This window comes from Callorhinus ursinus, unplaced genomic scaffold, assembly GCF_003265705.2.
Source record: "Callorhinus ursinus isolate GAN/ISIS: 27379988/994484 unplaced genomic scaffold, GSC_fseal_2.0 scaffold13, whole genome shotgun sequence".
NCBI lineage: Eukaryota > Metazoa > Chordata > Mammalia > Carnivora > Otariidae > Callorhinus > Callorhinus ursinus.
In genome coordinates, this window is record NW_027397075.1 from 45,712,739 (window position 1) to 45,734,690 (window position 21,952).

Genomic DNA, 21,952 nt, shown 5'->3' on the forward strand with positions numbered 1-21,952 from the left:
TTAAGTGCTAAACCAGTGCTTGGGGGATTTGACCTAATCCAGAAAAGCTTTTCAGAGAGAGTATTGCTTGACCTACAATCCAAAGGATGAATAGAACTTAATCAAGAGGAGAGAAGGAGGAACAGACATTCAAGCAGAGTGAACAGCATATGCAAAGTTCCATTGGTAGGAGGAAATGTGACCTATAGGAAAGTCAGAGTGACTGGAGCAGAGCTAGGGAGAGAGTGTTGTTTTGAGATGATTTTAGGAGGTAAATTTGTCTTATTGGCCAGGCTCCCGGAATCTACTCTGATCAATAAAAGCTCTGGAAGTTTCCAGATTACTTACTATGTTAAATGAACTTTAGGCCAGTCACACGACTTAAATCAATTCTGACAATTATGTTTCATTACAGGTGGGTGTTATATGTAAATGAAAGAATTTTTTTTTTTTTTTAAACCTTAGAAGTTGCTGAATACATGCCTACCTAGGCAAAATCTTGGATACCTTTTTGGGCTCAACAGTTTTTCTTTTTTAACATTCTGATTCTTTGGCGTTCTAACCAGCACAAAGATGAAAAGACTGGCATAAAAGTAAATAAACAATTATAATACAGTAAACAATTCCCTGTTTTCAGGATCAATTGTGTGAAGTAACCTACTTGTTTACTTCTTTTATTGCAAGTGATCCCCCCACCCCGCCCCACCGAAAGATTTCCAATGGCTGAGAGAAACAATAGCCTGGCTAGTGAGCTGTCTCTCAAGGTGAGGGGTGGTAAGAACAGCCTTATTCTTGTGGGTGAAGGTGGCTCTGATTGAAGAACCTTGGAAAAGAAACAGCCTCATTTCAGAAAAATGCCTGTGATGAACTCCGGTGACTCAAGATGGGGAAATGGTCAGTTAAGCAATAGCCATGAATTTAGGAGCTTAAATTACGAAGAAAACTGTGTTTAAAATAAACACCCAAGCAATGGCAACAAACCAGGCAGGCAGACTGATGACAGCACTCTTAATGCAGCTCATACTTGTCAGTCTGCGGCTCTGCATTCTCAAATTCCGTGAGCGTCGCCTGCCAGCACGAGGGGCCCTTCACCTTTTAGCCTCCCTTCCACCCCTTAGCTGGGAAGGAATGGGATTTGAGTGGAGTTTTCTGGTTACTTTGCCTCCCTGAGTCTCAGAGGGAAATGATAAAAGGATGAAGGCCCCCCCTTCGCTTAATTTCTCTAACCTAGAAGTTGATCCAGTTCAGGAGTAAAATACCGCTCCAGCCACAGATTAGCACATGAAAGAAATAGCTCTGGCCTGCGGGGAAATAAAGAGTGAGCAAAGAAGGAATGCCAAGGAACACGGACAACAGACATTGACCTTAAACCGCTGTACTTATACATGTTTTTCATTTATCAATTACATATTATGTGCTTACACTTTGATAGACCCTGGTCATACAAAGGTGAGAACATGGACGTTGGAATATTTATTGCAGTAGCTCCAAAGATATATCAATTTAACACATCTGCCAGGCCCTTTTAGCCTATGTAAGGGAAGCTTTAAATTGAGGATCTTGAGATGACAGGATCGTGCTGGATTATCCAGGGGGACCCTCAGTGCAATCACGATGACCTTACAAGAGCGAGGCAGAGGAGATTTGACACAGACAAGAGGAAGCAGAAGCGTTATCATGGAGGCAAAGATGGCAGCGATATGGCCACAATCCCAGGACGGCACATGGCCACCAGAAGAAGCAAAGGACAGCTTTTCCCTTTGAGCCTCCAGAGGGAGTGTGGTCCTACTAACACCTTGACCGTTGCCCAGTGATACTGATTTCAGGATTCTAGCCTCCGGAACCATGAAAGAATAAATATCTGTTATTTTTAAGCTTGGTTTGTGGTAATTTGTCAGGGCAGCCATACGGGATTAAAACAAATTATAATACAGGGGCACCTGGGTGGCTTAGTCGGTTAAGCGTCCGACTTGTAATTTCTGCTCAGGTCATGATCTCGTGGGTCATGGGATCAAGCTCCACGTTGGGCTCTGCGTTCACTGGGGAATCTGCTTGAGATTCTCTCCCTCTGCCTCCCCGCCCCCACATGCTCTTTCTCTCTCTCTCTCAAATAAATAAATCTTAAAAAAAAACAAACCTATAATACAATAAAAGTTTTAATAGAGAGAGGGACAAAGTACAGAAGAAAGGCTTTACAGAATATCTGACATTTTAGTTCCTTCTAGAAGGAAGACTAAAGACCAAAAGAAGGAAGGCCCACAAAATGGATTTAAGAACCTGAAGGTGTAAATTTACTGGGTTAGGAGAGATTTGACAATCCAGGCAAGTATTTTTTTCTTTTCTTTCCTTTTTTTTTTTAAGATTTTATTTATTTTTAGGCAGTTGGCATACATCATAGCGGCTGGATGCCTCTTCAGGGCTCCATGGACCTGGGCCAGCTGGTGGGCCTAGAAGCTCTTGGTCCCTGCCAAGCCTGGAAGACTCCTCATATAGGGTTACAATCCTGTCACACACTCCAAAAACAAATTAAATTATATATATATACATATAATTTTTAAAATTTTTTAAAAGTAATCTCTATATCCAACGTGGGGCTCAAACTTACAACCTGGAGATCAAGAGTCACAGGCTCCACCGACTGAGCCAGCCAGGTGCCCCAAGAATTTTTCTTTTATTTAACAAACACTCCTATAGCTCTTACTGTGTACCAGATGCACTTTTAAAATCTATTCTCAGGGCATCTGGGTAGCTCAGTTGGTTAAACGACTGCCTTCGGCTCAGGTCATGATCCTGGAGTCCTAGGATGGAGTCCCACATTGGGCTCCCTGCTCAGTGGGGAGTCTGCTCCCTCTGACCCTCCCCCCTCTCATGCTCTCTCTCTCTCTCTCTCATTCTCTCTCTCTCAAATAAGTAAATAAAATCTTTAAAAAATATATAAAATCTACTTTTAATCCTCCTAATGACATTTTATAGATGAGAACACCGAATCACTGTAGTTAAATAACTTGTCCAAGTAAACAGTGGGGCTCATGTGGTGATGAGTCCATGGCCTTGACCAGCTCAGCATGCTACCTAACTCTTTGGTCTGAGCTACAGCCCCAGGTAGGGGGTCTCAGGGAAAGCTGGGCCAGCAAGGTGAGCCTCATGCTGTATGGTGCTGTAAGGCGGTGTGCATAGGAGTTCTGTGCACTGTATGGGCACTACGAGCCAGAGGAGAAATTTGGCAGGTATGATCTGATTGTTGCTTTAGAAAGGTCATCTTCATGACTGAATATAGGATGGATTACAGGGAGCTGAGGTCAGAGAGAGAAGTAAGGAGCTGATGCAGTAGATGGTCCAGAGGAGAGAGATTGCTGGCATGAACAAGGTCAGTGACAGTGGTGATGAAGAGGAGGGACATGGATTTGAAGAACTTTTAAGTTAATTACCAGGACCTGGTGATTACAGCATGTGAAGGCAAAGGAGAAGGGGGTATATGAGCCGTGGGAAAATATGTCTGACTGGCCAAGATCACCTCCATCCAATACCTCAAGTGTGTTTCCTCCTACCTTCTGTCCTGAGCATATTCCACAAACAAGATTTTGTTATTTCTTCCTTCTCTGTATTTCTTGTTCAGTGTCCCTTTGTTTCTATTTTTATGCCACTCTGTCCTTAGGGCGTCATGCCTGGAGTACTGCAACAGCAGTAATATTTTGAGATGGCCAAAGATCATGCAGCCAGCTCTGCATTTCCTTCCATACTCTCACCATTCCTCCCATTCAGTCAGTGGCCCTGACTCAGAGAAGAGATGATATTGCAGAGTAGGACCAAAAGGGCTCTTGGGCTTCGGGAGCTGAGGGTCTCAGGAGACTCAGCCTCCAATCTTAGCAAATTCATGCTGATGGAGAGTGAGGATTCACAGAGAAGATTCTCCAGGACCAGGATAGGAGGGAGAATTGGAAGGAAAGCAAGAGGAAAGTTGGGGTGCTTATTTGAGAAAAGGGCATGCACCTTAATTTCCTACCAGGCTAAACACTGGAGGAGTAGGGTAATGTAATAAAAATCCCTTAGCTTTCAGGGGATTCAGACCAGAGGTAACCTATGTGCTAGTGCTAGTCTCGTGTAGACCCCAGAATTCCCTGTGTACTAGAAATGGGTGTGTAAGAGAAAGACTCTCTGAGGTTTCCCATGGGGAGCAGGAGAATGGGTTCCCATGTCCCTAAGAGGTGCCCTCAAGTAGACAAGTGAGCTATCCAAGGGAACCACTGTGGATGGGAGCAAGGGATTGATGACCAAGGATCATCAAGGATCATGGGCCCCCTGCTGAACTCAATGCCTTAGCACCATGGGGCCACCCAAATACAAGAGGCAGCACCAGGAAACAGAATAGGGTCTCTCCCTATTCTGTGTGGCTTAGTTACTGCCATCAAACACATTGTCTTAAAATAATTGCTTTCATAATGAGACTTTCTGTCAAAGAACTCCCAGTTGTTCTTTATCATACATCTCATCAAGATCAAGTTCTTCTTCCTGGCTTTAAAAAACCAACCTCTCTACCTGTCTTGCTCAGCTTGAGTTCCATCTATTCTGAGAAGCCTTCTCCAAACGTTTTTGCCCATAACAATTTCTATTACCTAAGGTAAGTCTCATCTATCTATACTTTCTGGGCATGCAATCAGCAATGTTGTATATATCCCCATGTAAATTAAAAGGTCTTTAAAGGGAAACACTGTATATTTATTTGGTGGTTTTCTCTGTGGAGGCCTCCATACTTGTTATATGTTAGATTCTCAAATATTTTCCCAGTGACTGAAGAGTAGGCTGATAAAATTGTGATGGGTGGTGATATTTTGATTTTAAGAGGATGTTATGCTGGTAATGTTTTTGACTTAACTCCTAGACTCTATTACAACCATATCCCAAGAATGAATAAACAATTCTAGGTAGTGAATCTATGAAGAGTTTCAAGATCAGAATCTTTATTCTGAAATAGTTAAAAACAATTTTAAAAGGGGATGAGAGTTTGTTGTTGTTGTTTAGATGGGGTTATACTGTTATTTTCCCAATCACGGACTCATACGGTTGGCGTGGAATGCTTAAGAATCCAGATGGCCAAAGGCTTTCATGCTGCGACAATGGTTGTGGGCAACAGGGCTCTGTTGTCTTGCTGGCAAGCTAAGGTGTGGACTCAGAAATAAACCCCTGCTTCCAGGCTGAAGTGCAGCAAGAGCATTCCTGATACATAATTTACCGCCCTCACACCAGCATCTCAGCTACACTGCAGCATTTTTACTAGAGGCAGAATTACCCCAGAAGAAGAAACTGTATCAGTGGGAGGAGTAATCAAGTCAGAGAAAAGCACATAACTATTTCAGAGTGAGACTGACCAATTCTTAAACTACCAGCCATATTCTCTTATATATTTGGAGGAAGGAAGGGAGGGAGGGAGGGAGGGAAGGAAGGAAGGAAGGAAGGAAGGAAGGAAGGAAGGAAGGAAGGAAGGAAGGAAGGAAGGAAGGAAGGAAGGAAGGAAAAAGTACTTAAGCTGGCTTTGTCCTTATGATTCAGGAAATAGAGTAGTTTTAACTAGACACTAAAAGTTAAATAAAAAGACAGCAAGGGTCCAAGGAAAGGCCCTGGTACTGACATATTTGGTTCTCATCTAGACTCATAAGCTCTTTTCTTTACCTCTGGAAAGCCTCACCACTTTTTTTTTCCCCCATTAAAAAAAAGAAGAAGAAGGACTAAGTGTAAGGAAGTTTCGAAGTCTTGTGTATTTCTATTGAGACTGTTAACAACTTTCTTATTTTGGGGGAGGCACTGTCATCTAGTGGCAGGAGCAAGGGGGCTGGGTACAGAATTTGACTTTGTTACCAATGGCTGGTGACCTTGAGGCACTCACCCACAGATTTTATATGAGGACAGAGGAGTTCTACAAGAGGAAGAGATGAGCTGTGATATTTAAAGCCTTAAAGCCTTAGTCCACCTGTTTCATAAGTTTAACTTTTACACAGAATTTGAATATATTACTGTCATTTATTTCTCTTGTAAGAGGGGAGAAAAATACAGGAGGAAGAAAAGTCAATCATGTGAATTGAAGCAGAATCCACGCAAAACCTGAAAAATGGTCAACTGTCATCAACTTTGTGTGATCCCAACACTTAAAAAGAAATCTTTGGTTTAATTTTCTTTTCTAATAAGGATTAAACATTAGTAGCATTAAAGGTCTGTTATTGGGGAGATCATGAAAATTGAAGGTAAATACAATATATTTTCTTAAGCTGGAAAAAGAGGGTTTGTTACTTTGCTTGAGAACAAATGAATTTACACAACAGTATCTTTAAATACAGCTAATTTAAAGAGCCCAGTGATATATTGAACTAGTTTGGATAGTATACACAGGGCAAACAAATATTTTATCTGTATATTTTCGAACATCTACTTTTTATTTTTTTATTTTCTAATTTTTTAAGATTTTGTTTATTTATTTGACAGAGGGAGACACAGCGAGAGAGGGAACACAAGCAGGGGGAGTGGGAGAGGGAGAAGCAGGCTTCCTGCCGAGCAGGGAGCCCAATGCAGGGCTGGATCCCAGGACCCTGGGATCATGACCTGAGCCGAAGGCAGACGCTTAATGACTGAGCCACCCAGGTGCCCCAAACATCTACTTTTTAAAGAAATGGTAATATTCTGGCATTTATTTGACTGACATATTTTTGAAATATAGCACTTTGAAAGCAGCTGATGAAATTTTCATTTTTTGCTTGCATTGCTTCCTGGTTTTCCTTCATCACAAGCTACATCTTTGTCTTTTCCCATCTTTAGGCTTTTGTAGATTGAAATCAAAGTAACTGAAAATTGGGGGGAAAAATAGATGAAGTGGAATAAAGCAAAGTGATTAAATGTAGTTCTTGGGGTCAAAGGACAATCAGACTGAAGTGCTTGGGCATCCTTTCATTGTTTAATCAGTCACTGATTTATACTGCAAAGCACTCTCTTGGGTATATGGAGGAGCCAAAGTTAGATTAGACCCACTTCTTGAACTCTAGGAGTTTAGAATCTCGAAGAAGAATCATGACCTATATTTAGGAAGCTATAAAAATCTACTGGAATGGAAGCCTCATAAGGGCAAGGTGTTTTGTCTGTTTTACTCATCGCTGTAGCCTCAGGCAGTGCCTGGTACAACATAGGTACTCAATACAAACAATAAATGTTTGTCGGGTGAATGGATAATACAAGGCAGAGTGTTGAGCCATTTAAGAACCATAAAAAAAAAAAAGTGAAACTGATAATAGGAGGTGTAGGTAACTTCCAGCATCTTTGAAGCATCTTTGAAATTGTATATGTAATTTGTAGATAATTCTTTGCCAGGCCATGAACAGAATCTCCCCTGCATTGCTATTGTTGTTCACAACCATCAGCCTCTCTGTCAAACTCTTCAAGTAAGACCATGAATACATCAAGTCATGAACATGTTACTTAACATGCTGGTTATAAAGGCATGTAAAAAATTCATTTCTGTTCTTAACCACAATTTCATCATTTTTGGAAAAGAGATTAGGCATCTTCGATTGACAGTATTTTGAATCGTTTCAAGTAAGCATTTACTAATATAGTTTTATTGAATCCCATTTTTCCTTTGACCAGAAATGATTTATGTTACCTAGAGTGCTAAGGAGACAAACTGTGGAAAAAATGATAAGACCACTGATTTTATTGCTCCATAAACAATGTATACTAACCTTATAAAGCTTTGAAAACACATATAAACCCAGTGATTACCAGTGTAAAGCTTTTGTTGTCGATCCTTCTCCACCTTTCTTTATGAACATAGAAATGTTTTATAATAAAAATGGAATTCTCTTGTACATGCTGTTTTATAACCTGCTTTTTCATCTTAAGAATATGTTGTAAATCTGTTTCTGTAACATTAAATATTTTTCTGCATTGTTTTAATGACTTAATACGGTGATATTTTATAATGTACTGTCATCTATTTAACCAGTTCCTTGTTGTTAGATACAGTTGATGTCCATTTTTTCCTATTGTTGACATGAGCATCTTTGCTAAGTTAAATATTTTTTTACATTCTTGAATAATTCATTAGTATAGATCCTAAAAGTAGAATTGCTGGGTCAAGTGTATACAAATTTATAAGACTTTTGATACATTGCATGGAACTGAGATAAAAATGTTTATTTATTTGCTTATTTATTTATTGTAATGTTTACAGTCCATGGAGAAGATAGAAAAATAATCTAACTCATTGCATAACACTGCTTGCGATTCATTTAATTTCCAAAACACTCATTACAGCTAAAATGAGACACCTCAGATGAAGTCATCAGACTGACTTTGTCTAAAGGGATCCTGCATATCATCTAACTCAAAAGCTTTATTATAGAGCTGAGGAAACGGAGTATGAAGTAGTAACATATCCTGTTCACAGTTGAAGCCAACAAGGGGCGGAGCCGATCTAAGCCTGGCCTCAGGTGCTCTCTTCTCCTCCCAAGTCCCTAAGAGAAGATCATGTCGTTCTTTAGATATTCAACACAGAACTGACCTATCTCATAATCTGTAATAGCTGCACACGGTCTTTTATTGTACCATAATTTGTTTAACCAACCCTTAGTTGATGGATATTAGGATCCTCTGGAGTTACTAACTAGTTGGAAACATTGTGGCAATAAATAATCTTTTAAATAGTAGCTGTTTAAATATCTCTAATAAAGAAATTGCTTTTCTTTTGGGAAATGTTACATGTTGTGTTATTTCCTGGAGATTCACGATGCACATTCACGTATTAAGCAAATATTTATTGAACACCTACCAACTGTGCTAGGTGCTGGAATTAACATGTTAAAAGGCTCTGAAAATTCTTACAGTTACAGAATCTTTTAAATTTTTAAAATTAAAAATTCCCCAACTTTTTTTTTTTTTTGATCACGCATCTTCTCTCCCCACTTTAAAAAACTGAACTCCTATTAGCATTGCACTAGTCTTATCTGGAGCAGAATCTGGAAAATGCTAATCTGGTATCAATCTTGTTGAAAACTACTAATTAAGTGCCTGTACCTAGTTGCTACTTTCTAGGAACTCTGAAAAATCTTGGGAATTATTTAGAGGAAAGAGATGTTTTAGGCATTTCAGAAGGATACATCTTTGATCTATGTTGCCAGATTAACTTCTGGGGTAAATAGTATTTTGATATGAATATTTTGTTTTGTTTTTGATATGAATATTTTGGTGGAACAGTTTTACTTTATTTTTAAAATAGTATTCATATCATTAGAACAAAAAGAATACTTGGGGTGCCTGGGTGACTCAGTCAGTTGGATGTCTGACTCAACTTTGGCTCAGGTGGTGATCCCGAGGTCGTTGGATCGAGCCCCATGTTGGGCTCTGTGCTCAGTCTGGAGTCTGCTTGTCCCTCTCCCTCTACTCCTCCCCAGCTCTCTCTCTCTCTTTCTCAAATAAATAAATAAGTAAATAAAATCTTAAAAAAAGAGAACAAAAGGAATACTTGAACATAAAAGGAAAATATGGGATATAAAGTAGATTTTGGCTCAGCAGTGGATTTGTTGGGGGAGAAGGGTGAATTTGCACGGGGAAAGAGAACAGGCTGAGGAGGAGTGAGAGAGAGAAGAAATTATTAAAAGGAACCAAGGATGGAGGCTTCAAAGATTCTATAGCAACATGTGAAAAACAAAATACGTAAAAACCAGTTAGAAAAAACAACAACTGGGGTGGGAGTGGAAATCCAACAAAATACTAGTGTTTGGGTTGGGGTGCGTTTCTCCCTCATCTCTAATTGTCGTTTTCATTTTTTTTATTTTTAAAATATATAACAAAATTGAAAAGGAAAGAAATACTAAAGGATCAGATAAAATTAGAAGAGAGGCTTATGGAGGAGGAGGAAGGTAGTGGTTGAGTCGAACAAAGGCAACAAATAGATTAAAGTGAGTGAGGGTAGAAGAGAGAACGTTCAATTTGTCCTGGAGGAGATCATTAATGACTCAAGTGCTGTGAAGTGGACAAAAGCCAGTCTGTAGTGGGGTCAGATGAGAGAACCAGACAAGAATAAATTTTTTTTTGGACCTAGGATCATAATAATTCACTTAGAGATTCCCCCCTAGCCACTATTACTTTAGTTCTGGTTTTATCATGTTGGGATTTTGCCTATATCGGTTTTTTTTTTTCCCAGGAGCTGATAAATGAAAACCTTAAAAAAAGAAATCCTATGAGTAAGTTTCTTTGCCCTTATATTTGAACTGAATAATAAAGAAATGGTAAATTCTCTTTCTGAGCCGCGCTAGAAATGCGGCCATATAGAAGTCTTAATAATATACTCTGTGCATGCCATTTAAAAAACAGAAGAACTTGGCCGCCCAAGGTCATTTCAGATGCCTTTTTTCCTAAGCGATTTGTGTATATTTTATCCATAAAAGACAAATTATTATGAAAGGATATGAAATACAGGTTTAAGAAACTCAAAGAACAAAGTGCATTCTTTGCTCTTTGAATTTCTTAAAATTAAGTTCTTAAGACTCCTGCTGCTTACCTTCAAACAAGCAACCTTGAAACTACTCCATGAAACCCCGTTAAAGGACGAACCAAAGAGTTTTCACTTATAAAAAAAAAAAAATAGCACATGGGAGAGAGAACGTTCAAGTCTTCCAGTATCCATACTTATTAACTAAATTGAATGCCTGTGGCGGGTCTCATGGGAGCACACAAGTAGCAGCCTCTATATATTACAACTCAGTCAGAAGCATTTATTCCCTTGTAATTAAGGCCAAGGGTACAGCCAGTGATGCGAATGGAAGCAATTATGTGGATTATTGAGCTCCCTCAACGTTTCTCAAGAGTTTGTATGTTTGTGGCTTTATGTTTGGCTGAAGTCCCGGTGTAGCCCCCTTGGTTATCCGTGGTCCTGTAGGTCCAATCTCCGATAGTAACAGTAGCTAATACTTATATGCCAGACACTGTTTTAGGTGCTTCTGATATATTATGTTCGTCTATCCTTTCAAACCCCCAGGGGGGTTAAATGTGAAGTCCTAGTTCTCCAGAAGCAGATCCTGACAGATGAGGTTCAAATGCAAGGGAGTCCCCACCTGAGGTGGTCCTGGGGGAGATCAGTATGGAAGGAGGACAGGAAAAGGGAGTTGAGCCAAAGCAAGGGGGCATCTCTGGCCAAAGCCCTCAGGGGCCACTTCAGTTGGTCCCACCAGGAAACTCCATAGGCTAGGAAGGGAAGGGAAGCTTGGCTTCCATCCTGCTGCCCAGTGGGTGGGTGGGTAGTGGATGGACTCTAGGGAAGAAGAGCATCAGGCACTTGCTGAAGGGTGTGGGACAGAAAATGACCAGTGTCTGTTACAGGTGGGGACTATTATCCCCACTAAATCTCGCCCAACATCTCAAAGCCTGTAAATGGAACATCTAGAATTTGAAAGCCTGCAGTCTGATTCTATAAGCCGTGTGCTTAAACCATAACACCAATAAGGGAAAAATTGTATCTTCACAGCGTGCTACGGCACTATTGATACATTTCCTAGAGTTTTCACAATGGACTGTGTAGCATAAATTATTTTTATTTTATTTGGCTTCTAAAAATGCTGGAAGTACATCCAAGGAGGAATCCATTAATAATTTGTTGAACTAAGTTTCAGATACTTTAAGCCCCTAAGCCTAAGGTAAGCTCAGAGAGCAGACTAAAAAAATCAGACAATTGGTTTACCTCAAAGAATGCACTGCTCCCAAACCACCTCCCCCAGTGAAATCGGCCCAGTTCTCATGGAACTATATAGAAGATGATTCCACAAGTCTTTTATTAAGGTGTGTTCATGCAGATCCTGTTTTTACATTAAGATAATGTCAGTTTACACTGCTGACCTGATATTCTATATACTTATCCTCTGAACCTTTTCTTTTTGGTTTTTAAAAATACTTTATTTTTTATTTTATTCTTTTAAGGTTTTATTTATTTATGAAAGAGAGGGAGAGAGCACAAGTAGGGGAAGGGGCAGAGGGAGAGGGACAAGCAGACTCCTTGCTGAGCAGGGCGTCCCATGAGGGGCTGGATCCCAGGACCCTGAGATCATGACCTTAGCCGACTTAATGAACTAAGCCACCCAGGCACCCCTAAGATTTTTTATTTTTTAAACAAAGTTTATTTTCCTCTCTAAGTCACTATTTTTTTTTTTTTTACTTTTAGTGGAACACTTTTCTGAAACATTTTTAAAAGATTTATTTATTTATTTTGAGAGGGGGAGGGCCAGAGGGAGAGAGAGAATCTCAAGCAGACTCCCCACGGAGCCCAAGGCAGGGCTCCATCCCACGACCCGGAGATCACCACCAGAGCCAAAATCAAGAGTCCGGATGCTCAACCGACTGAGCCACGCAGGCGCCCCCTAAAACATTTTTTTTTAACTTTAAAGGAATTCTCTTTGTTTTAACAGGAGAGCATGTATAATACTTTTCTATCTCTTTACACTTGGGAAAAAGAGGAAAAGCTTGTGCGTCGTTGTGAGTGACGAATTACGTAAACTCAAGAGTTTGAGAACAGTTGTGCTGGAGCTGGTGGCTGAGACAGAAACAAGTGGTAACCCAAACGCCATCAAGAAAACCAGCTAGAACCTTGCTGGTCCAGAGAAGACAGCACAAAGGCGGGCAAGGGCATTGTTAAGTCTTAGGGAATGCAGAATTTCTACAGTTTTCTTTCTGTGTGTTTTGGGTGAAGGGGAAAATTCTCCTTTTTAGCAAATACTTATGGAGGGCCATGCTCTGTGGGTGCGTTGAACCCAAGTCTCTATTGTCCAGGAGGGAGAATGAAGGAGGGAAAGGCTTGAATGCTTGCCAAAGGTTCTGAGATCCTAGATAATAAAAGTTAACAGTTCTATGGTACTTCTTAAATGCAAGGGACTATTTGAAGAGTTTTATGGTATTAACTCCTTAAAGTCTCCTAACGACCCTATGAGGTAGGTACTAGTAGTGGTTCCCTTTTATAGACGAGGAAACAGGCACAGAGAGGTTAAATAACTCGTTCAAGATCACCCGGCCAGTTAGTTGTGGAACTGGAATTCGAGTCTAGGTTATCTGCTTTCAGATTCCATGCTCCTACCCATCACCCTCTACAGACCACCTGAAATGTCAAAAATATGCTAATGATGTTGCTCTTTATTTGTAGCTGAATCTATTTCTGAATGCTCTGCAATTTTTTTTAAAAAGAGAACCCTATTTCACACCCGGTAATAGCTCAGGTCTAGGAGAAAATTTGAGATCGGATAGAAACATTTACTAAAAGGTCTTGAGGTTGATAACAAGTAGAAAGCCCCCAGATGTGTTTGGGAAAGGGAAAGAAGTGGAGCCAGGCAGATGAGCTCTGTTCTGCACGGAGGAGGCAGTATTCCCTGCCGATGGGGAGTTAGCACTGGCAACAATTATATCACAAAGTCACTCTCAACATTCAGCTGCTTGCTAAGAATTAATTGCTGGAACCAGATCTGGTGAGCTTCATGTTACCACGCTCTGGATGAGGCACGCAAAATAGTGTGATATATTTAGTCTTCAGAAGCAGCTACATTTAAGAATAACTTTCTTACCAAAAAGTTAACGTAAATCGGTTTAGCAGCGTTATTTGCTTCCTCTCCCCAGGTAAACAGCCGCGCACCTATTTGTTCTGTTGAGTAAAGCGGGCCTCCTACCCCGGGGGCGCGTGGTCTGCGGGAAGAAGTGACTCACCCGGGGTTCACTTCCGAGGGAGCCCAGAGGTCTGCTAGGGCCTCTGCTGCCCTCTAGAGGCGTGTCGGAACAGGGCCGCTCACCTCTGAAACTTTCCTGTGTATGGACGCACCGAGATGCCACCTTACTCTCCCTTATGAATGTAGCATAAATGCCATTTGTCACAAGGCGATGAGGTGAAAACACTCCAGACTTCCAAAAAAACAATAATGGGGTTTAATTAAAATTCTAAGCCAGGTCTTCAATAGTTACTCTACACTCAGGGAAGATAAAAGCTTCCTCCTGCGTTTCTTGCCACCCTCTCTCCCTGCCCGCACCCCAATTCAAGCAGGAGAGAGGAATTAGTCAAGGTTGTTTTAGAACTATAAATAGAGCTAACAATTGAACATTTACCACATACCAAGTACTGTTCTGAGTGCTTCCCATATACTAACCTATTTAATCTACATAACAGTCCTATGAGATGGATAGCATGATCATCTCCATCTTATAATAGGAAAGCGGAGGCAAAGAGCTCTGAAGAGCTATGAAATATTGCTCACAGTCCAGGAGTGGAAGAGCCGGCTTTGAACCCAGCTATGTCCGGTTGCATGGACTAGGCTTGTAACCACTTCACTCTATTAAGGCACACATCAGAAGTCTACTTTTAAGGTCCAGGTTATGCTGAAAATCTTTTTTTTTTTTAAGATTTTATTTATTTGAGAGAGAGAAACAGCATGACAGGGGAGAGGGTCAGAGGGAGAAGCAGGCTTCCCGGTGAGCCGGGAGCCCGATATGGGACTCGATCCCAGGACTCTGGGATCATGACCTGAGCCGAAGGCAGTCGCCCAACCGACTGACCCACCCAGGCGCCTTTGCTGAAAATCTTTAACCTGAATCTAGTAATGAGGGAATGATTGGCCTGAACACTTTAAAAACGTCAATGACATGACACACAGAAAAGGAGAACGAGGAAAAGAGAAGGGGGGGGCAGCAAAGGGCGGACATGAAGGAGGAGGAACTCCTCTAGATAGGACAACTAAATATAACGCATGGCCTGTGGTTATGTCCCACGTCTAAAAAACAAAACTATAAATAATATTATTGGGGAAATTGAGGAAATTTGAATATGGACTATATTGGATAATAGTATTATATTGTTAAATTTTTTGAGTATGATGCTTTTGTTGTGGTGATATAGGAGCATGTCCTGTTCTTAAGTGATACTTGATGAAGTATTTAGGAGTGAAATGTCATGAAATCAGCAAATTACTATCACACAGTTCAGGGAAAACATAAAAACACATCGTAAGAAAGAAAGAGAAAGCAAATGTGGCAAAATGTTAAAAATTGGCAGCACTAGTGAAAGGGGCGTCTACTGTTTTTAAAGATGTTTTGTAGATGTGGAATTTTTAGATGAAAAATTAGAGGAGAAATACACTTTATCTCAAAATAAGAGCCAGCGAAAGATGGAGCCGACGTCTCTGCCTGGACAGCCCTGAGGAAGGACAAGTGAGAGCGGTGTGTGAGGGCTGGAATCCACAGGCCAGCTTTGCCATCTGTAGACATGTGTTCTGTGTGGGTGTATGAGATGTTAAAGCTTATTTATTAATGTTTTCCCATTAGTATTAGGTATTACATGCATCCATTTGTATTTTCAAAAAATATTCACATTTCCACCAATGGAAATGAATAAAGCAAATTATAAAGCTCTTTATAAAATTAAAAACCATCTGATTTCAGTCTTACAATTATTGCCTTTTTGTTGTCAACAGATAAGTCATATATAGAAGTCTGCCTTTCCTTTTTATTTGTTCGGGCAATGTGCATTGAAATGTTCGCTCCATTCCCAGCACTGATCAAGATGTTTGAGATACACCAGTGAACAAACCAAGACCCCTGAACACGGGGCGCTTGTCTTCTGGTGGGAGAGAGAGACAGGAAACGTAACTAAGTAAAGCGCAGGGACTGTTAGAAAGCTACCATTGCCAAGGGAAAGCAGAAAAATAGAGCAACATGGCAGAAAGTCTGGCAGGTGGTTGTTGAGAAGAGGGTTTGTAATTTTAGGGAGACTCCTCAGGTAAGTTTCATTCCAATATGACCTTGTGAAAGTCTGGAAGGAAAGTAGAACACAATGAAGACCCTAGGGTGAGAGCTTGCCCAGTGTGGCTGGAGCTGAGAGGCCAAGAAGGAAAGAGTAGAAGGATATGAAGTCAGAGAGTAAATGGAGGACCTTCATGTAAGTCATTATGAAGAAGGCATTGGTTTTCATGCTGAGTAAGAATAGGGAGCCGTGGGATGATTTTGAGTAGAGGAGTGACATGATTTAACTTAGTATTTAAAAAGTCAGTCTTTTAGGGAGACAAAGATCGAAGCATGGTCCCCAGTTAGGAGGCCATTGCAATAATCCAAACAAGAGATGGCAGTGACTTGGCACAGGCTAGTAGAATTGGTGGTGGAGAGATGTGATCAGATTCTGGATGTTTTGATGGTAGAGCCAACGGGAAGGATTTACCGATAAATTAGGTGTAGTATTTGAGAGAAAAGAGATTAAGTCAAGGGTTACTTGATATTTTGTCCTGAGCAACAGGAAAAATGAAATCATCTTCTACTGAGACAAGGAAGATTAGGCACAGCAGATTTTGAGGGGAAAGACCAAGAGCTGAATTTTGGACATGCTGAGTTTGAACTATTAGATGTTCAAATGGAGATATCATAAAGGTAGTAGGATATAGAAGTCGAGATTGGAGAGAAGTGAGGATAGGAGATTGAAAACAGATCATAATTGGTTGTGCAGATGGTATTTAAGCCATGAGTCTAGCTAGATAGGATTACTAAAGCAGTGAGTTTGGTTAGAAAAGAATAATAAGAAGTAGGGCCCTGGAATTATTCTTTTATGTGTTTATTATACTTGTTATGTTTCTCATTTTGTTTAGAAAATTACAAAACAAAAAGGAAAATTGACAATTACCTAAATTACTGAAGACAGTCTATTAAATAATTAGATTTCAAAGTATATTAATTTTCCTCAATTATCTGGTTTGATTTTCTATAAATGTGTGCATTATTCAGACACTGGGGCAGCTACAATTTTAGCTGCTTTATCCTAGTGTTATTTCATCAATAATATATTCATCTTTATAAAGTAAAGTTCAACAAAGCTTTCAAGTAATTTTGTAGGTGGAGTAATCCTGATCTGTATTTATTTTATGAATTTAAATTAAATGTTCTGTTGGAATATGATTATTCTTTCCTTTTTTTCTAATGCTTGTGACTTGACAGTTTTCATTTTGCTGACATAGTAAATGGATTTTAAAAGTTATGCCCAAGCAGAACTACTACTAATCAAGGAAAGAAAGAAAAAGGGAAATGCTGTCTTGAGGGAAAGATACGTAAATATTTGTTGTTGTGTATAATAAAGACAATTGGTGATGATAAGGAGTTCACTCAACTGCAAATAAGCCCATGTCATAAATGCATTTTATCAATAGGATTTAAATTTTAATGTCAGAACCATTTTAACCCTCTTTTAAAGTTAATTGGGTACGGGTGCCTGGGTAGCTCAGTGGTTAAGTGTCTGCCTTCAGCTCAGGTCATGATCCCAGGGTCCTGGAATCAAGCCCCTAGTGGGGCTCCCTGCTCAGCAGAGAGTCTACTTCTCCCTCTCCCTCTGTGCTCTTTTGCTCTCAGTCTTTCAAGTAAATAAATAAAATCTTAAAAAAAAAAAAGCTCATTGGGTAAATATGGGCAAACTCGGGGGAATTTTTTTTTTTTCCATTATGGTGATAGGTAATCTAGATAATAGAGGCATGTGGTAAGATTTATCAGTAAAGAAAAACCCAGTTTAACTCAACTTTAAAAACAAGGGAGCTTAGGGGTGCCTAGGTGGCTCAGTCGTTAAGTGTCTGCCTTCGGCTCAGGTCATGATCCCAGGGTCCTGGGATCAAGCCCCGCATCGGGATCCCCGCTCTGCAGGAAGCCTGCTTCTCCCTCTCCCACTCCCCCTGCTTGTGTTCCCCCTCTTGCTGTGTCTCTCTCTGTCAAATAAATAAATAAAATCTCTAAAACAAAAAACAAAAAAAAAACAAGGGAGTTTATTGACTCATATAATGGAAAATACCCAGGTGGCCAGGCTTCTGGGTTTGTTTATCAAGTATCTTGTGTGTTTTTTTGTCTGTTTCTCGGCTCTGCCATCCAGTGTGTTGTCTTCAATCCCAAGCCAACTTTCTTTGCAGACCTAGAGAGTCTGCCAAAAGTATCTGGGCTATTTGCTTTCTTGAAAATGCTCAAGGAGAAGGAATGCCTTCTTCATTTATTAGGCAAGGGATCTGAGCTTGGTGCCAATCATTGTGGCCAGGAGAATGCCATGTGCTGAAATTCTTAAAACCTCAGTCACTTGATGCCTGTGACAAAGGGCATGGGATTCTCTTGACTTGCTTACATCTTTGGAGATGTCAGTGGGGTCAGTGATCTTTGAAGCACACGCCTAGTACACAGCAGGGGTGGAGTAACATGTTTTTGGATAGACGGTCATGGCGGGGTGGGCAGGATCCATCAGCCTGAATCATCCAGATGATCCAAACTCAATTGACACTCCAGTTTGATTTATTGTTGAGACTTGCTTCCTAACCTTGGCTGTATTTTTCTCTCTCTCTCATGACCTTTCTCTATTTGGTAGTGATAGAAAACCATCTATATCTAGCTGAGAAAAAATTTTAACTAAAATTCAGGAGACATGGACAAGAGGAAAATCTTTTACTTTTTCTTCAGCTACTAGCCAATATAAACAGTTCATGCCTTGTTACACTTATACAGAATGCTTGTTTTCTCTTACCAGAGCAGAGATGTCTGTCTATGTCTATGTCTTTCTATCTATAGATATTTCTAAACTTCAAAGTCCACGATATGGGTGATTCCATGAAGGACATCATATTTATGTGCTATTTATGTTTAATGGCAGGGGGGAAAGGGAAGCATTTCAACTAGTTGATGAACTGAACATAGGGGATTACCACAGCTTCCTCCTAAAGTCACACTAAGATGAAAGTAAAGGTATTTTTAAAGGTACATATTGTCAAAGACAAAGAGAACATGAGAGCAGATAACAACAGCAGAATGTTGGAAGTTGGAAAGGCAGTAGACAAGTACCAGTCCATGAAGGCTGAAGACTTGCTATAGAGAAAGCACAGAAACAACCTGATTCGACCTTGTAAACCACAAAGGCTCAGGAACTAGCAGTACAAGGTGTCTTTGAAAGTGAAAGTGTAGATGGGGCTGAAAACAGAATTGCTTGCAAGGCTATTAAAGAATCAGTTAAGCCCCAGGTCAGTATTTTCATTCTGTGAAGGTGGGCAATTGCCCCTCTTCTCTACTCCACACCATAACACAAAGAGAGGAGATTTAGTTTCTGGAGAGGTGAACCAAAGATCTTTGGACTAAGGGACATCAGCACAGCTGAGGGTAGGGTAATCCCCTAAAAACAGGATGAGGAGGGTGATTATAATAAAAAGGGAAAACCTCAACTTTATTCCCTTACCAGGCTTCCGAAGTGCCAGAAGCTGGGCAGGAGATTGGAAGTCTTTTCTCTGAGGAATCTGACTACTAGCCCAAGAGTATGGACTTAATAGTACTGACAGCCAAGGATCCAGTAACAAAAAGGCCAAGCGAAGTCATCTTAGAGTGAAGTCCATCATTCATGAAGCCTCACTTCCTTACAACTTCCAATTGGCTTTTTAGTTCTCCATTTAAAAACACAAGCAGATTATCATACATTTGAGGAATACCTCTAAGAGGAAAGACAGACCAAATAAATAAGGAAATTTAGAGGAAAGAGAGATCATACAAAGAGAAGAAAACTGTGAGGTTGACTAGCCCCAGAAATGCAAGAGAAGTCATTGTATCTATGAAACAAGAACATTATGCTACTAAAAAACATCATTCAGAGACTTATAAAAGAACCCTTGAAATTAAAAATAGGAATGCAGAAGTTTAAGAATAAAGTAGAAAGAGAAAATAGTGGAAACGTCCAAAAAGGTAGGACAATTTAATGAAAATAGGACATAGAAAAGATTTAACAATTTGGATAATCCAGGAATTCCCATGTTTAAGTAATAGGGATTCCAGAAAGCGAATAAAAGGAAGAGCAATTACCCGAGAAACCATTCATGAAAATTTCCCATGACTATTTAAATGAACCCACCAAGAGCCTAGCATAATGGATGAAAACAAATCTACATTATGTGAGATCACCATAAAATTTTAGTACAGTGGATATAAAAAGGAGAACTTCTAGGTAGAGTGGAGGTTAGGAACTGGATAAAGTGGAGAGTGGGGACCAAGGCATGTTCATAGAATGTCAGAATGACATTTGAGTTAGCGATAATAACACTGGAAGTTAGAAGTGAATGGAATAATATCATAAAAATTCTGAAGGTAAATGATTTCCAATCTGGAATTCCACGTACTGCCAAACTATCATTCAGAGTAAAGATATTTTCTGACGTGCAAGTTCTCAAAAAATAGGATTTCTATGAATCCTTTCTCCAGAACTAATTAGTGGATGTGGTATTACAAAACAAGAAAATAAATCAAGGGGAATGATATGGTATCTAGAACACATACTCAGGGAGAAATAAGTTTCTGAGGATGCTAGTGAAGGGAGATTGTGGGACATCAGCTGTGCAATAGCTGTTCAGAATGGACTAATCAGAGGAAACTGGGAATAGTCCTGATCTTGCCTTATTTCAGAGATTTATACTTTTAGAGAACACTTTGTGGATGAATTTGTGATAAGCATTTAGAAAACAGCACAAATGGAAAAATCAAATAACTCTAAGGAAGACAAATTGTTCAAAAAGGAAATATAGTTATATTTCATTCCATATTTTGTTGACTCTAAGATACTAACACAAGGTGTACCAATATTTTATGTATCATGAGGAAAAGTCCTCTGTAATCAAATGGTGACACAGTGACTTACTGTTAGTTCTGTGTGATGTATGAATCAAGTCACAGCAGTCTCTTGCTACGTTGAAATTTCTCTCTTCTAGACTGAGGGATTTGGTATATTTTTCTGCCTTCAGTCTCATTGCTGTAATAGGGAATCCTTTCCATATTCTCATGCATTAACATAACACTTTCATCAACTCATGGGTATCTTTTTTTCTTAGATCTCACAAAGCCCTGGGTTATGCTTTGCAAGAAAATATTGAATTGCTGCCATTCTCCTAAGAGCAAATATTTGCTTTACTACTAATAAATTTATGCTCCAGTGATCTGACTTGTTTTGCTTTGTTTTGTTTTTGCCTCTCTATGTACACAGAACTTTTTGTTTTAATGCCAATTCACACTGTAATCTTTTTGAAGACATTTTGCACACTCCCAACATGTGTAATACCTATCATGCATGAACTCAACTGAAGCAATGACATTCTTGCCAAACTTGTACATGTGCACTAACAGATATTATCACAGCCGTCTGGATAACCACCACTGAGAGACACCTCCAGAACTCAGAGATGTTAAAGTGTGAGGAAAAAGAAGTATTATTTAATAACGTAGCTCATAGAAGATGAGATGAACCTATGAATAATACTATCGACACTGAAAATGAGCTAATCAAAAGTTAAGATGTAACTATATTAGAGAAATAGAAGGAGGGAAGGTATGTGTATCTACCTGTCTCTGATGTGGATGGGTGCAGCAGTGTTGAAGAAAAACTAAATCCTCAGTTTTTATGGTGAGAGGGAAATTGTTAATTCCTAATCTTGAAAACTCATGATGTACAAGTAAACATGTATTGGAAGATAATATTAACATATATTAAATAGCTAAAAATATTTAAAGGGGTTGCCCCTGAGCAGCAGTTCCAAGGTCAGGGGACTCTTTTTTTTTTTAAGCAAGGCTTTGAATTATTTGAAATTTTAGGCTATGCATATATAACTTTAATACATATAAAATTTAACTTTGAAATAAAACAGTAGCAACAAGAGAATTGCTAACATGATTCTCCATTCTTAGTAAACTATATGGAAGTTTGCCAGTCTTATTTGATCTTTAAAAAATATTGGGATTCATTTTCTAGTGGCAGACATAAAGCATCGGATGTGATATCAAGTACACATTAGGCTTACTACTCGAATAGTTATAGTGAACTAAGAAAGAGATTTGTGTTATTATTGAAAGTGAATTTTTGTATTTTGGTTCAGATATAAATCTCACCCAAAATATGTAGAAATGAAAAACCTTCTCTCTTTAAATATTTTATTAATGAAAA